Consider the following 15232-nt stretch of genomic DNA (forward strand, 5'->3'; position numbering starts at 1 on the left):
ATATCATTGTTCTATGTATTTAATGTTTCTTTTTATTAAGTAAATAGCATGGACCAACATCCCACTGCATTTATAGTCTAAGTTAGTATGCATTGCCCACCCCTACAATGGGATAACATGTGCATCCAGCTTAAAAGGAATATTGAGCAGAACATACTGTACATATACCTCTACATCTGGAATTGAAAAATTCCCTCACAAACAGTAGAAAAGTGAAGGCCATTGATTGCACCACTGGGTGTTGGAAAAGGTTCTGTATGTGTGTATGATAGAAAAGGAGAGGTCTACAAAGTAGAGCTGAAAAATTGTTAAAAACTGATAACATACGGCAGGTGTTATTAAAATCAATGCAGTCACATTCAAAGGAAAAAGGGTGCTTTTAGAACTATTGAAGCAACCTTAAAAAAAAAAGTACATGGTTTATTAGGGCTGGGTGGTATGATTCCTCATTATTTGTACTCTACAAAAACAGAACATTATAGATGATGATGAATATATTTAACATTTAACACATATAATATAATAATAGTAATCCTAATATTGTTATAACATTATAATACCACATACAAAACCTGCTAGCTACGAAGCTAAGCTAGCTGTGAGGCTGCACTTGAGCTAAATGCTCAAATTGCCATGTTAATACGCTCACAGTGACTGTGGTATGTTGATGTTTACCATGTTCACTGTGTGAGTTTAGCATACTAACAAGCTAATATTTGCTAACACGATGATGACACGTTGCCTGGTCTGGGAGTTTTTTTGTACAATATACTTTCTTGTAGGACATGCATTAGCTGCTTGTCTAAAAGCACTACTCCCTTTTTATCTACGTTTTCCATGCTATCGGCAGTCAGTCTATTTGTTTTTTAACTGTCACACTGTTGCACTTAATTTGGGCTAATGGAATGACTAACAGGAACATTCATATCACACCAGGTACAAATGTACAGGTGATGGAGATATGCTGTACTGCTTATTTAGGAAACACAAACATTCACACACACACACACACACACACACACACACACATAACCACATGCTAGTACTGGTACATCTCATGGTGCGTTCTCATGCATAAACATGCAAGCACAAACCCATGCACAAACACACACACACAACTGCATGTACATTTATCCACCCACATTAACACGCTCAGGCTTCACACATTCATGCACAGACACATATGCATACACACAGTATACTGTGTGTATACACATAAACATAAGCATGCACTTCTAGACATCTATGTTGTAACACATTTCTGTTTTATTGCACAAATGCACACACACATGCATTCAGACTCATATATACACTTTTCTATACATTCTTTTACATACACACACGTACACACATGGTTTCATTGCTCTTGCTGGTGTATGACTATCCTGTCAACACCAGAGGCTGACTGAAGAGGAGGAGGTGGAGGACGGAAAGGAGGAGGCTTGTGTTATGCTGAGTGGTGATTGGTCGTTGCCATACCAACAAGGGAGGGCCGAAGTTAGAGATTGGTGGGGGAGGAGCTGCAGGCTGATTATAAAACCCTTCTGAGCAGCAGTTTCTCCTCTCCTGAGCTGTCTCCACAGTGTCTCTGTCTCTCTATTTAGTCTTTCCTGTTATCTGGCCAGTGAGGCGACTTGCAGTGCTCTGCGTGGAGGACGGCGGGTGGGAGGGTGAGCTGTCAGAAGGACTTGTGGACAGGTCGGTCCGTTTTCCCTCGTCTCCGTCTTCAGCTGTCTGTCCATCACTGTAATAGAGCTGCCTACATCTTGTGGATTTATCTCTGTGTGAGTGACACCTGGGAAGGCAAGGGAAACCTGAGCATAGAGGCAGGAGTCTGCCTCCTCCACCTCCACTCCTCCTGTGTGTGTGGATGACCTCTGCTCCTCTGTAAGTAGCTCTGCTGCAGCCACATTCCAGTCACATTTTTCGTAACGACATATCAACTTTACAGTAAGGTTCAGAGGTCAGAGGAGGCAGAGACAGTGGTACATGCTCCTGATCTCTGGAAGAAATTTGTTCATTATCTCTTTTTCAAAATTTCACATTAGCTCACTGGACATCTCATGGAGTCTTCTTATGGTCCACTGAGGTCTGTTAATTTGCCGCTTTTTACTTCACTCTCGTTTGAGGCGGAAGCTTCATCTCAAGGTTGATCTTTAATGGCTATCCTTATATAATTAATTTCCAAGGTTACATCATAGTTCACTATCAATATCAATATTAAACTGATGTAAACTGCATAGAAAAAAAAATTGAAGACATGGAATTGGACATGTGATACAAAAGAAAGATTACTTCCCTTTTTCTAGGTAGGTATTGATATGAGGATAGATGAGATAGCATTAAACTTTCAAATATCCATAACTGTTGCCTCTGTTTTGTGTCCATTAATTCAATAAGAACATTAGGACACCCACCCACCTACCCACCCACTCACTCATCCACATATCTGCTCTCTGATGAGCCTCATGCATTACTACTTATATGTAAACTGACACTGGAATAGTAATGTAGGAGGGGCCACTCAAATACACAGAAGTCCATACATAACCACTGTACACACAGCAATGTTTACCTATAAGGGCCTGTAATTGGTTGTGTGTGTGTGTGTGTGTGTGTGCGTGCGCCTCTGCCTGTGTCTGTCTGTGTGTGTGTCTATTTATCTGTGTGTGTGTGTGTGTGTGTGTGTGTGTGTGTGTGTGTGTTGGCAGTGTACATACAAAAAACTGGTTCCCTTTTCCTTATCATTGTCATGTGTTGTTGAATCATGCACAATTTAAACTATAGTGCTATCACAAAAATAACAGCGTATAACATGTAAGTGAGAAGTTAGACTTCTGGCAATGTCATAGCCACTGAGTTTGCAAGGTGCCCCCAATTTTTTCTTGCTTTTCCAGGATCAGAATGCCCTGTGTCGATTTAAGCATTAAATGTTAGCATGTTAACAACTACATCCCAGTTTGGGAAAGTTTCATTCTGACATCAGCATCAGTATAGTATATTTATAGTATATTTGTAGTATATGTGTATTTCTCTATAGTAAACATCCAAATAGGGTTATGTTACATTTCACCCTCTATTTAAGACCCAGATTCTTGTTTAAAAATGAGTCAGCTGGGGACATCCCCTTCAACCACTGAGATAACATTATTTGGTGAGCTAGCTAAATAATCTGTTCTGCTTCTGTTTCGTCACTTGCAAAAAATGAGAAAGCTGTTTTTCTCTGCTTCTTTCTGTAATTAATGCTCCATTTTATTTTTAAAAAATCTACCAATTGTGAATGGCAACTCTGCCAACATCACTATGGAAAGCAACATACTTTGCTTAAATGAAAAACTACACAGGTCTAACTCAGTGTGGGTACTTACACGTGAATTCAAAAACCATGTTGTTAACTGGACTGGCAGCAAGTTAATGACTTTGTTTAATATAAAACAAGATGAATGGAATATACCAAACATAGACACCACGTCACCAAACATTTCATTCACACTGCCCTTCTTTGTACTCTGTCAGTCATTGCCAGTTTTGTGTGTGATTGTTTAAATTGGATGTAACAAGTAACATTAGGACACCAGCAGAGTCCCAGTATACCTCACATGATAATACAGCAATCACACTTTTGAACAGTTAGTTCTTTGCCGTAGAGACTGTTACTGTAATTTGGAGTCCATAGTAGCAGTCTTTTTGCCTTAGCATGGTGCAGCTGAGGCACAATAGTAATGTTTACATAAGCAGCTTATTACTGAGTCCCTGATTCATCACACAGCCCCAGGCCCACTCAGTCATGACAATGTGAAGATAGACCCTAGCATATTCAACAATAGCCCTGGCACCAGCACTAAACACCACTCACAGATGAACAAACTCATGCAAACATTTGGTTGAACACACCAAATGGAAGGCAGTTTTCATTTCAGCAGCCAATCTACTGGTAATTTAAATGCTTCAGCAAGCAAGCAAGCATCTTTTGTGAAAATAAACCCATCATCACCATAACTTGAGACTGTGTGGATGCATATCAAAGTTATTCTGTGGTGGCTGTGTTCTACTGATAGAGCCTGTTTCCTAAACAACACAAAGATCACTAGCATTAGATATGTTGTCTCTGTCACTGCTTTAGTGTTTTGGTGTGAAGAGATAACAGAACAGATGTGTGGGCAAATGTGAGTGTGCTATTTGCAGGTTACTGACAGAATTTTTAGGTAAAGGAGTTTCCCTCTTCTTGATGCCATTTTGAGATACCAACAGACAAATGTTGTCAGTTGTACCATGAACATCACGTTCCCATTGTGTTCTTGTTGCTCTCTGCTTAAAAAAAATGAGCAGAAGCTATGTCACCATATTATTTCCCTATTTTGATTGGTCAGTACATTACCATGGGTTAGTACATAGTTGAATTAACTGGAACAAACCCATACTAGTGTGAGAGCTGGTACAGTGCACACTTAAGTAATAACCACTGCAGCTGCCAGTGAACACACACAGTTATACACACTGCAGTCTTAATGGTTGTTTTCTTGTTTACATTCAGTGTTAATTACAATTTAATTACAACAAAATATTTGCAAAACTGATCTTTAGTGGTGTATTATTAACATGCATGTTTGTTAGCTCTCAACTGTTTTATTCCTTACCTTTGATGGAACGCTGCAATGCTTCTTTGCATTTTATCACAACCATTGATCAGTGGAACAGCAAAATTTGATGGTTCTAATGTGTAAATCTATGAGGAAACAGTCTATAAAATTTAAGCTCACACATTCTACCAGTGCACATTATTTTACTTTGCTTTCTGATCAGAATGTTTCTCACCAGCATTTCATCTAATTTTCAAAAAATCCAACACCAACAAATAACATACAATTCAATTTGTACCAGTGTGATCTGAGCATGATGCTTTTGGTGGTATCTTTATAAAATATATAACAGAATAACCTTAGCTTGGAAGTCCCAGAGTGCATTTGCATGGCCAAATCATTAAAAATATAATATCATGAGAAATCACCACTGGTACATTCAATACATAATATGGTCAGGTTTCAGCTACAGCACCAGAAAAAATTCAGTTTTCATGTGCAATGACCAGCAGCCACATGCTCCATGGTGCCCCTGCTGCTGCCAAGGTTGCATTAAATTACTAGAAAAAAAGCCCTAAAGGACCTTAAGTGTTGCTGGGCATGCTTTCCTCTTTCTTGCCCAATACACTTTGAAAGATCCTCACAGGTGGGCGAGTGGTGCATTCACAGCCAAGCTATCCAGCTAATTTAAAATTATCCGCCCTATCTGAGGCAGCCAATGCTTTATATAGAATTGTGTTGTTTTCAAGGAACATTGGACAAACACAAATGTTGTGACAGAAGCTGTCTGATGATTGGCTGGGCATCTTGATGTCCAGGATTTACTTCTCTGGGCGGCCAGCATGTTCACTGCGTGTGTTTAGGTGCTTTGCTTAATTGTAGGCCTCGTTCTCTCAGGTTGCTAGTCTAGTGTTGCAGCTGTGGTGGCTTATTAGACGCTTGCTCGCACACTGACACAGGCAGAAGCCACCTTGGGAAATGTATCATGCACTGTGCGCGAGTGGTGTGAGGTAAGCTGTGAGTCAGAGCTGCTCCTGTCAGAGGCACGGCCATAAGCTGAAACCTGAGGGAAAAGTTCCAGCAACCAACACATTAGAATAATCACATACACAATGTGATGTAAAGCAATCTGACAGATGTAAAGGTCTAAAACATTGATGCATCTTTCTCACATTAAACCTAAAACTGTTAAAAAAAAAATATATATATATATATATATATATATATATATATATATATATATATATATATATATATATATATATATTACTAGATTTAATATTGTCTTCAAAACAGACACTTGGACAAACCACGCAAATTTGAGATTTACACTTCACTGGCAGTGTTTTCAATCAGTAATTTAAACATTTTACAAATGAAAATACTGGTCTAACTGGTTGTTTTGGCAAATGTACATCAGATTAACTTCCCCAAACTGACTATAGTGTCCCTGACTAATACCGTACATGGATCCAACTAAGGCATTAATATGACTGCTGCAATATATATCAGGAGGGCAGTTTGTTAGCAGGTAGTGATATCATCAAGAACACACACACACACACACACAGTCTAGCTGCTAAGCCCAAAACATGCCCTAGGTAAGTCTATAAACATGTACACATTCAGTGTTTGCAAGGAGGAAAGTGAAAATGACACTGCAATAAGATGGGGTGTCTTGCAGAGCTTTGTAAGTTACAGTCCAGAAGGCTCTTGCTGAACTTAATATTTCTCCTTGTCAGCAGGAAGTTCCCCAATCTAATTTTACAGTGTGCCCTTTTAGTCTCACAAGGGTAATTTCATGCTTTCAGTCACAACAAACAGACATCCATTAGACTGCGCCTGTCTGATGATGATAACAGTCTGTATCACTGCTATCTCAGACGAAGAAAAATTCCCTCCTGCTCTCTTTCTTTCTCTCGTGATTTCCTGCTTTCTGTCTCTCTTTCTCTTTTACCCATGAACCTTTTTTCTCTCTCACGCCTGGTTCCTCTGTCCCCAAAACTAATTGCGCTTAATTATCCACAGAGACATTTTTAATTTGAGTTGAGCCTCATATCGCATGGTAACATATCTCACCATTAGCGACTCACTTCTGATGTCACTCTGACATCAGCATTTAGTGCATGTACGTATACATGCGTGTTTTGGGAGGTTGGGTTCAGGGGTTGTTGTCCTGTAGAGAGAGAAGAGACACAATCAAATGTTCACACATATTTTTTTTTTTGTGAAGAGGATGAAACCACTTACTGAGTTGGTATGCAACTTTGTGCACATGACTGGTCCAAGTGCTCTTCTGTTGATCCTCTATATCGGTAATGCTTCAACTTTTTCTAAAAAACATGACGTGAAGGCTGAGACAGCAGGAAGTGTGGTCATTGCAGGCAGTGGAAGTCAGCAATGTTGCTCTAGGTCACACTGAATTCTGGAAGTCTTAAACAGTCTTAAAAGTATTAACTGCCACAGGATACAAGACTGCATCTGTGCTTTTTGCAGATGTTGTCAGTGTGGTGGGAGTGAATCAGTGGCCCAGGAATTCAGGCATCATCAGGTCTTGTTTACAAGGTGGAAGGTAAGATGGAACTTGAGGTCGACAGGTGTAACACTGTAATGGACTGTCATGATGAACAGGGAGCTAAGCATGGAGACAAAGCTTGTGATTTTCCAGTTTGGTATTCAAATCCTCACCTATGGTCATGAGCTTTTGCTCATGATTGCCAATACAAGTGACTGACATGAGGTTTTTTTTAAATCATTATTTTCTATTTATTTTTTTATTTATTAATTTTTTTGCTGGGTGGCTGAGCTCATACTTAAAGATAGGGTGAGGAGCACATACATTAGGAAGGAGTTCAAACCAGCTTAGGTGGTTTAGGTGATTAGGATGAATCATGGATGCTTAAATACAGAGCTATTTTCACTCTGAATGCCTGTTTAGTCTCCTGCCACCATCCACACCTAGTTAAGCAGCCGGAAACAGGATGTATAATCACAATTCACTCTTATGCATCAAGTACAGTGACAATTTCTTGAAAACTAATATGCTTTGTTTTTTAGATTTCTTTAGAAATTACCATAAATATTTAAGAGCTTGTTTCTTTGACAACAACCACAATGATGCGAGTGGCCTGTTGCACAAACCATGGTGACCTGTGATACAATAGGCCAGTCTGATGTTAACCCCAGTGGTGTTGTTATTCGCTCACAGCCCATGGATACAGTAGGCCTACTGTTCACACAGGGGCAGGGGATGACATGTAGAAAGAAACAGAAAGAAAGACAGTGGGATTCATTGTTGCTGTCAAAATTGTTGTCAGTTTTGCTGCTAGTGATGCCTTCATTATTAGCACTTCTCTTCGAATAGTCTGAGAGAAAGTCTGAGAAGATGTGAGTTTGATTAGGATTCAAGGACAATGAGAGATAAACAAAGTGATGAAAAACACTAGTATGTCAGGCAGAGAAATGGGGAGGGTGATGTATAGCCATTTAACAGAGCAAATAAAGCAGTGATTGTTGTCTAGTGAGGCCCGACTCCAAGATATGATGGGACGGGAGGAAACAAAAAGTCATCTTCATCACAGCTTCAGCCCAGAGACAAAAAGAAGACAAGAAAGTGACATCATATTTCTAATTACATGTCTTGTGTAACATGTAATAAAGATGTCAACCACGAGAACAGTGGATTTTTCTGACTGAAACACAAGCTCAAGGTTGGTTCACTGTGTGTCCAGGCTTATTTTTTCACCCCACAACACTGCACAGAGAGATGTCTGGCAGAATTGATTATCACTGTGTGGCTAGGGAGGAAAACCCCCTCTGGGTTGCTTCTATCTCTTTAACTAATCACACTTGCTGCAGACAGGGCTTAAGCCAATGCTTTTTAAAGAACAGTGTTCAGAGTGAAACTGGTTTCCACTGTGGGAAGTAAAGAGGAGGAGCTCAAAACTGGCTCTAGTCTATCCCAGCTTCCTAGTAAGTCAGACAATGTTGTTTAAGGCAATAATCAGACTGTTGAGAGAGTCTTTCTTGGAGCTTTGTCTGGAGTTCATGTGAATATAATCCTACTGTGATCTGAGCAAATTACATAAAGCATTGTGTTGACAAAACACAGATATGATCATCTTAAAATTTAGCTGGTTCTCAGACTTTATGGTTCTTTAGTTTGCTTGAATTGGCCTGTACTAAAAATCTGTCTAACAAAGACAATGACTGCTTTCAAATGACTGACACACATAAGTTTCAATTTGCTGTAATGTTACCCTAATCATTTATTTTTATTTTTATTTTTATTTTTTTAAATGAAGAACTGATAAAATGGCCATGTGTAATGTGAAAGGTGCTGCTTGCAGTGATAAACAGTCATGAATTATCACCCAACTCTCTTAATGTCAATGCAAAGAGTTTTGTTTTCCTGGCCTGGATGCTACTCTCCTCAATCTAGTTTCATGCTGTTTCCACAAATGGAATAGGTTTCACAAATCTGGAACGGATTCTAAAAAAATGTTTACTATCTTGATGTGATATGTTCTTTCTGTTAAAACTGTTTTAAGACCTGGGGTGAACCCTAAATCAGGTTCATACTGTGCAACTCAAACACCTATGGGGCTTAACCCGTCCCGTTGCCCTTCGTATTCTGTATTCTTTTTTCTTCTTAATATTATTATTAAAAAACAAAAGATAACAGCTTCAGAATCACAAATGTCATGCACAACAACAAATCCTACTACTACTACTACACACACACACACACACACACAACAAAGGCACATTGTTGGCCACCGGGTCACTTTGACCCAGAGGACAACATGAGGGTTAAGGTTACCTGCAGAAAACAGCTCAACAGCAGCTCTAGTTAACATATTCACCTGCTAACATAGTTTTAAAATAGTGAATGAATTCAAGCCCTTTTGCATTGCAGTGATTTCACCACATTGCATGTACTTGTAGTATCTCCAATATATGTGTATTATTGTTGTTAGAACATGGCTGGATAATGGCAGCTAAAATTGGATTAGCTGCATTACAGACTAAACACAACCAGCTGTTTAACAGTGATTTTCTCTTAACCGCTCTGTTTTTTGTGAAGCAGCACTGTCACCACCACCATTCACAAAATATGTGTGTCGTGTACGTGTGTGCGCACAAGCATTTGCAAAAGCAAATTGGGGGAGGGGGGAGGGGGGGTCAGTCCATATGAACTACTGGAGCACACAGTAATGTAACCCCAGGCCCAAGGTCATATTTAGAGCATATGACCAATCACACACACATACACAGATGACACAGACAGATGTGTGCATGTGCCTCTCTCTCACACATACGTGGTTATGATTTCCTCACATTATTTGTATTGAATTCATTTCTATTCATTTCATTTCATATGTTACCTCTTCTCTTAGTGTGCTTGTATAGGTATAGCCAACCCATATCTGATTTGTCTCATATGTTACTGAGATGCCAGGTTTCTGCAATGGAAAATGTTGGGCTGCTGTCCAAGACTTTAGTTTGATAAAAAAAAAAAAAAAAAAAAAAAGGTTATGTCAAGAAATCCCTTATTATTGTAGACAAAAGTGGCTAAAGGTGATTATTATTAAGGGGGCTTAAAACAAGACATCACTATTGGCAATATACTAGAAGATAAGAAGAACAAGAAAAGAAGATAAGAAATCAATGCAGAATTATACAAATAACACTCGAGCAAATAAAGCTTTATCTCATCTTCTCTCGTATGCATTTCCAGATAGCAGACAGCCTGTACTCTGCACCTCTTTTTCTTTCATTTAGTGTCTTTCTGCGTCTCTGTCATTGCATCGTCCCTCCTGACCCTCCCAGAGATCACAGCTTGTGTTGGCAGTCCTGTCCAGCTGTCAGGAACAGGAAGCTGCCATGCCAGGTTTCACTGGACAAACATAGCAGTCGGATGAAGCTGTGGTCTCCCTGTTAGCTGGCTAATGGTCTGTCCTGACACTGTGCCAGAGCTGCTTTTCAGTGGCCTCTCAGGGTTATTCATTCATTCGATCTCCACACATTGGGCAGAGGAGGAAAAAAAGTGAAGAAAATATGCCCAAGGTTTTGAATCTGAGTGTGTGCTCGTGTGAACCCCTCTGTATGAGTCACACTTGCATATCTCCATGCCTGTGCTCTATGCCTTATATGTGGATGGATTGGTAAATGTGTGTCATATTTTTTGATGACTGTGCTCACTGACCTGTAGAAAATCACAAAGCCCATCTAAACAAGCCCCACATCTTTTCCATCAGCTGACCCCATTCTGAATGAGTACACATGGGGAGAGATGTGTATATTCATTTAGGGTCATTTGACTGCTAACATATGGCTTTTTGCTGAATCACACAAAGTCCTCTTGAACCTCCCTGAGGCAATAGAACAATATTTTGTTTGAACTGGGCAGGTCTTGTTTTTACAGTGATGAACTTTGAGGTAATGGAGAGCCAGAGGGTCCAAAACAGAGGAACCTAGCTTAGTAGCTAGCTAGTGTTGCACCATCCATGTTTATTTAACCTCCTCTGTTGGAGTATAAACTGCCAAAAACATGCTTAATTTTTTCAGAGAGACAGATGAAAGAAATGCTGAATGAGAGATTGCATTGAATTATAGAAACTAGTGGAACAGAGGCTAGCTCAGATGTGATGCCATGACTTTAGCTCTCTGTTGTCCTTTTGCTGAAGGGCTTGTTAACTCTAGCTTAGCAAACTACCTACGTCTGAGATTTTTAGTAGGAAATAGAGAGAGGCTTGGGGAGCTATTGTGACAGACTAGTGGTAGCATGCTTGCTAGTGTCAGCTCTCTAACTACATTAGTTCACCAGCTAGCCCTGCCAGTAGCCTCTAGGTCCCTAGGTCACTACAGTGCATGTAAACACTTTGTCATATTTCCTGCATAACCTGATTTCTTGCATGCATGTAGACATATCTAATGTGGACTTAACTTCAGATCATTTCACAAACAGTGTCAAATTATCTCATATCTGACAAGCCTTTACTGTCTCTGCCGTAAAGAGCACTAGACAGTTACTGATGCATCATAAGAAAGAACATTAGATATGCAGATTTTGGTTAGGTATAGTCACAAAAAGTATTTAGTCAATGTTGGGAAAACAATTAGTGGTTTCCATGTTGACTGTTGGCAACTAACCTGGTCTGCCTGCAGCCAGGACTAGAGTTGCTGGCATCATTTGCACTTTTATCTAAGATAATTTGTAGACAAGATAGCAATACTTCAACAGCCCTGTTGTACTAAGCAAGCTTGTCCACAGTTTTATTATTCAGTGCTGGAAGTCTTTAATTTCAGTAAACACATTAAATGACTTTGTGCTTCCATCAACTGACTGTATTTTTGTTGTTGTTGTTGTTGTCTGATATATTAAAAAAGAAATGAATGTTATATCTGAATAACGTTGAATAGATAGAAACTCTCATGAAGATGCATGAGATGGGGGGAGCAGCTGAGAAAGACAAACAGAGATCAAAGAGGAACAGGGATTAAAAAAAGAAGAAGAAAAAAAAGAAGAGTGGGCGCTGTAGCAACATGAAGTGTGTTTGTGTCCAGGGAGGATCACAGCTACGAGATTTGTTGGCACCTCACTTGGAGCAGATGCACTTGTGAGGTTGAGTTTGTGTGTATGTGTAGTCTGTGTCACACAACCAACTTCCTCCCTTTGATAGAGTAGATCTGAGAGTGATGCCAGATACTCCTGATTGGTTGCAAAGATCCAGACCCTAAAACTGTACCCTTCTCCAAACAGAGAGGTCTGTTGTCTAGAAGATAAGTGAGGCACACCGCCAGTCATACACACACGTGCGCATGCACATACACACATAGACACATACTGTCCATTGCAACTTTTTCACTTATGACCCATGCAATTAAATTATTCAAGAGGACAAAAGAGGGAGTGCAGTGAATTAAGAGAGTGTCCTTTTCAGTGTCCTGAAAAGACACACTTCAGATACCATCTCAATTGAAGTGAGGGACAAGAGAAAGGACAAAAGAAGGAGAATATCATGCTGGAGTGGACACTGCAAAGACCAAACATGTTACATCCCTACTTGTGGCTGCCTTACCACACTATATACAACAAATCCACTCAATCTGCTTTAAAGTTTGAGATCGCAGGGGCATGAATTCTCAAAAGCTGAATTAGATCTGAGTAGGCAGTCCTGAATATGTTGAGTCTGTTATTTTGATTTTATCCAGCTGTTTTGACAGCTTCTCAGCACCTGAGATCACAAGAGCTCACTTACCAAACTAGCAAGCTGCAACAGGACACACCCATATCCGAGAATCGGGGTAGTGCCTTTTTTAAAGTTAAAGTCCACATAGGAAAAAAGTCACCTTTATATAAAAAAAAAAAAGAAATAAGTAAAATATTGCAGTATAGCAGTTGGTGACCATATGACTATTTATGTATGTAATTTACAGATTTTATACATAAATGCCTTACCATTCGCCTACAATTTCAGGTATTGTGGATTTGAGGAAGATATGAAGCTCAGCCAAATTCTGACCATCAGACTGATGCCCTAATTGTCGGCTAGTTTATTGATACCTATATATTGGATTTTTCACAACCCCAAAGATGCTGTCACTCTGAATGTAGCCACATAATTTATTATCATCATTATTATTTGTTTTTTGGGCTATTAGTTTTAAGATCACAGAAAACCCAACCACCCCATATCACGCTTGTTAGATGTCTGCTCAGAAGTGACAATGAGCTTAATACAAAATGTTTTTCTTATTATGGTTCTGACCATTTTCTTTGTCAAACTTATTCCTAAAAATGGAAAAAGAAGAAATAACCAATCTTACATCTGGTTCAACAATTCACACCAGAAATTATGACTAACATGAAGTTAACACGGCCACTATGATACATAGCTAGTAATTACTTTTAAATTAATTTGACTCAAAATTTCTCTGCTATAATGGCTCAAAAACAAGATAATTTGCCAACAGACTAAATGTGATTTTAGTCATTTAGTATCAATGCATTTAGATTTTTAAGATAATGCAGACATCTAATACTGTTCTTTCCATCTCCATCTGTTAGTTTAAAAATGCACCAAGCTTTTATTGTGAAAATGGAAGGAAAGATCAGGACAGGATGATCCATCACTTCCAGGTCAAATTGAACAGGTGACACTCCAGTCTCAGTTTGTATTTACAGTTAGGGGATTTAAGCTGCCAAAAGTGAGTGTGAACAGCTTTAAACATTGCATCATTGCCAGCATAAATCTAGTTTGAGCAACAACTCCTCTCGCATGCTCAAATCATCTGCAACACTCATGATCCTGTCCTCCCATGCACACAAATCTCTGCTCATGCAAATCTGTGCCTTTGTGCTTTCAAATGTTTATCATCACTTTTCTTACATAATTTTTAACCACAATTTCCAGGTTTGGTAGTCCAAGTGTAGACAGTTGTTTTTGCCCAGAACAAATGATTCTGTGTTGCTGTGGGCTAAATTCCCCTGGTGTGAACTGTAAACAGGAAGGAATGTCTGCACACTCAAAGCTGCTGCATTTTAAGCATATTTTCAGTTATGTCTGACAAATATTTGGAAATAAAGTTATTTTAGATATGGACTTTGAGTTTTTACTGCACTCTTCCAAGGCTGCACGGAGCACTTCAGTGGTTAGTCTCCCATATTAATATTTATATTTGAAAGGTTTCATAGAAGCTCTCCTTCAGAGAAAGTGTGTCAGTGAAGTGCTTGGAAATCAAAATGACCCTTGTTTTTTATTCTTTAGTCTTAATCTCTCTGTGCTTTACAGTGATGTATGTGTCCTTGGATGATGTAGTGATTTGATGTTTTGTTTTGTGAAGTGAGTATATGGCTTTAGAATATTGATCATACTGCTTTATATTCAAGGACTAAGCAAACAGAGGGTTGTTTGAAAGGATACATTGGTATCTTTGGGTCCACTTAAATACAGATTTGATTTGACAGTTTAAATGTGTCCATCTGTGCCACTTTGTATCTTAATGCAAATCAACAGTTGTTGTCAGAGTTCTCTTGCACAGGAAGACGTGGCTCACACCAGCAGATGCCCCTTGTGAATAGCAAACTCAAAATGTTTGATTGTTTGAAGTCAAAGCGGCTCTCACTAACACCTTCAGTCTGGTTTCATTGACTGAACTCCAGATTTGCTAACTCCTGACTCCAATTAGCTTTGCTGATGTAATTAGCATGAGAAATGACATTCTTCCATCACTGTGAATTTTTTGAATGGTGTATGCGACATGGAAAAGAACAATACATCCATTTGTGTGTTATTAGTTCAACTTTATTGTGTTTGTTTATAATTGTAACTTAAATGAAGATTTGACAATTTTTAAGATAAATGGTGTTTATTTAAACTTAAGCACTAATTTGCATCAGAACCTTTCACAGCATGACGTAGTTTAGCTTGATATTGGCAGGTTAGAGGCCCACACATTCTAAGTTGCTAATTCTTGATCAAGCAATGTGTTAGTTCACAGATTTGTATCCTGTGAGTTTAAGTGTTTGTTCACAGCACACAAGATCCCAGTGAGCCTCACCATAATTCTCTTTTTGAATGTATTTAACAAGGGTTAGGTTAACCTTTAACACTGATAACCACTGTACCAATAGAAAAAGTGGAATT

The 15232-nt window shown here is 39.0% G+C and overlaps 1 protein-coding gene across 1 annotated transcript in view; it reads left to right on the plus strand.

The window, feature by feature from the left end:
- Positions 1-1570: 1570 nt before the first annotated feature.
- Positions 1571-15232, plus strand: part of cdk18 (cyclin dependent kinase 18) — a 46290-nt gene continuing 32628 nt past the window's right edge. Inside the window, exon 1 of the mRNA XM_018667584.2 lies at positions 1571-1887. The gene's annotated coding sequence lies outside the window, so the exon portion shown is untranslated. The remainder of the gene's footprint in view (positions 1888-15232) is intronic.

The sequence above is a fragment of the Lates calcarifer genome, linkage group LG12, assembly GCF_001640805.2.
Source record: "Lates calcarifer isolate ASB-BC8 linkage group LG12, TLL_Latcal_v3, whole genome shotgun sequence".
NCBI lineage: Eukaryota > Metazoa > Chordata > Actinopteri > Centropomidae > Lates > Lates calcarifer.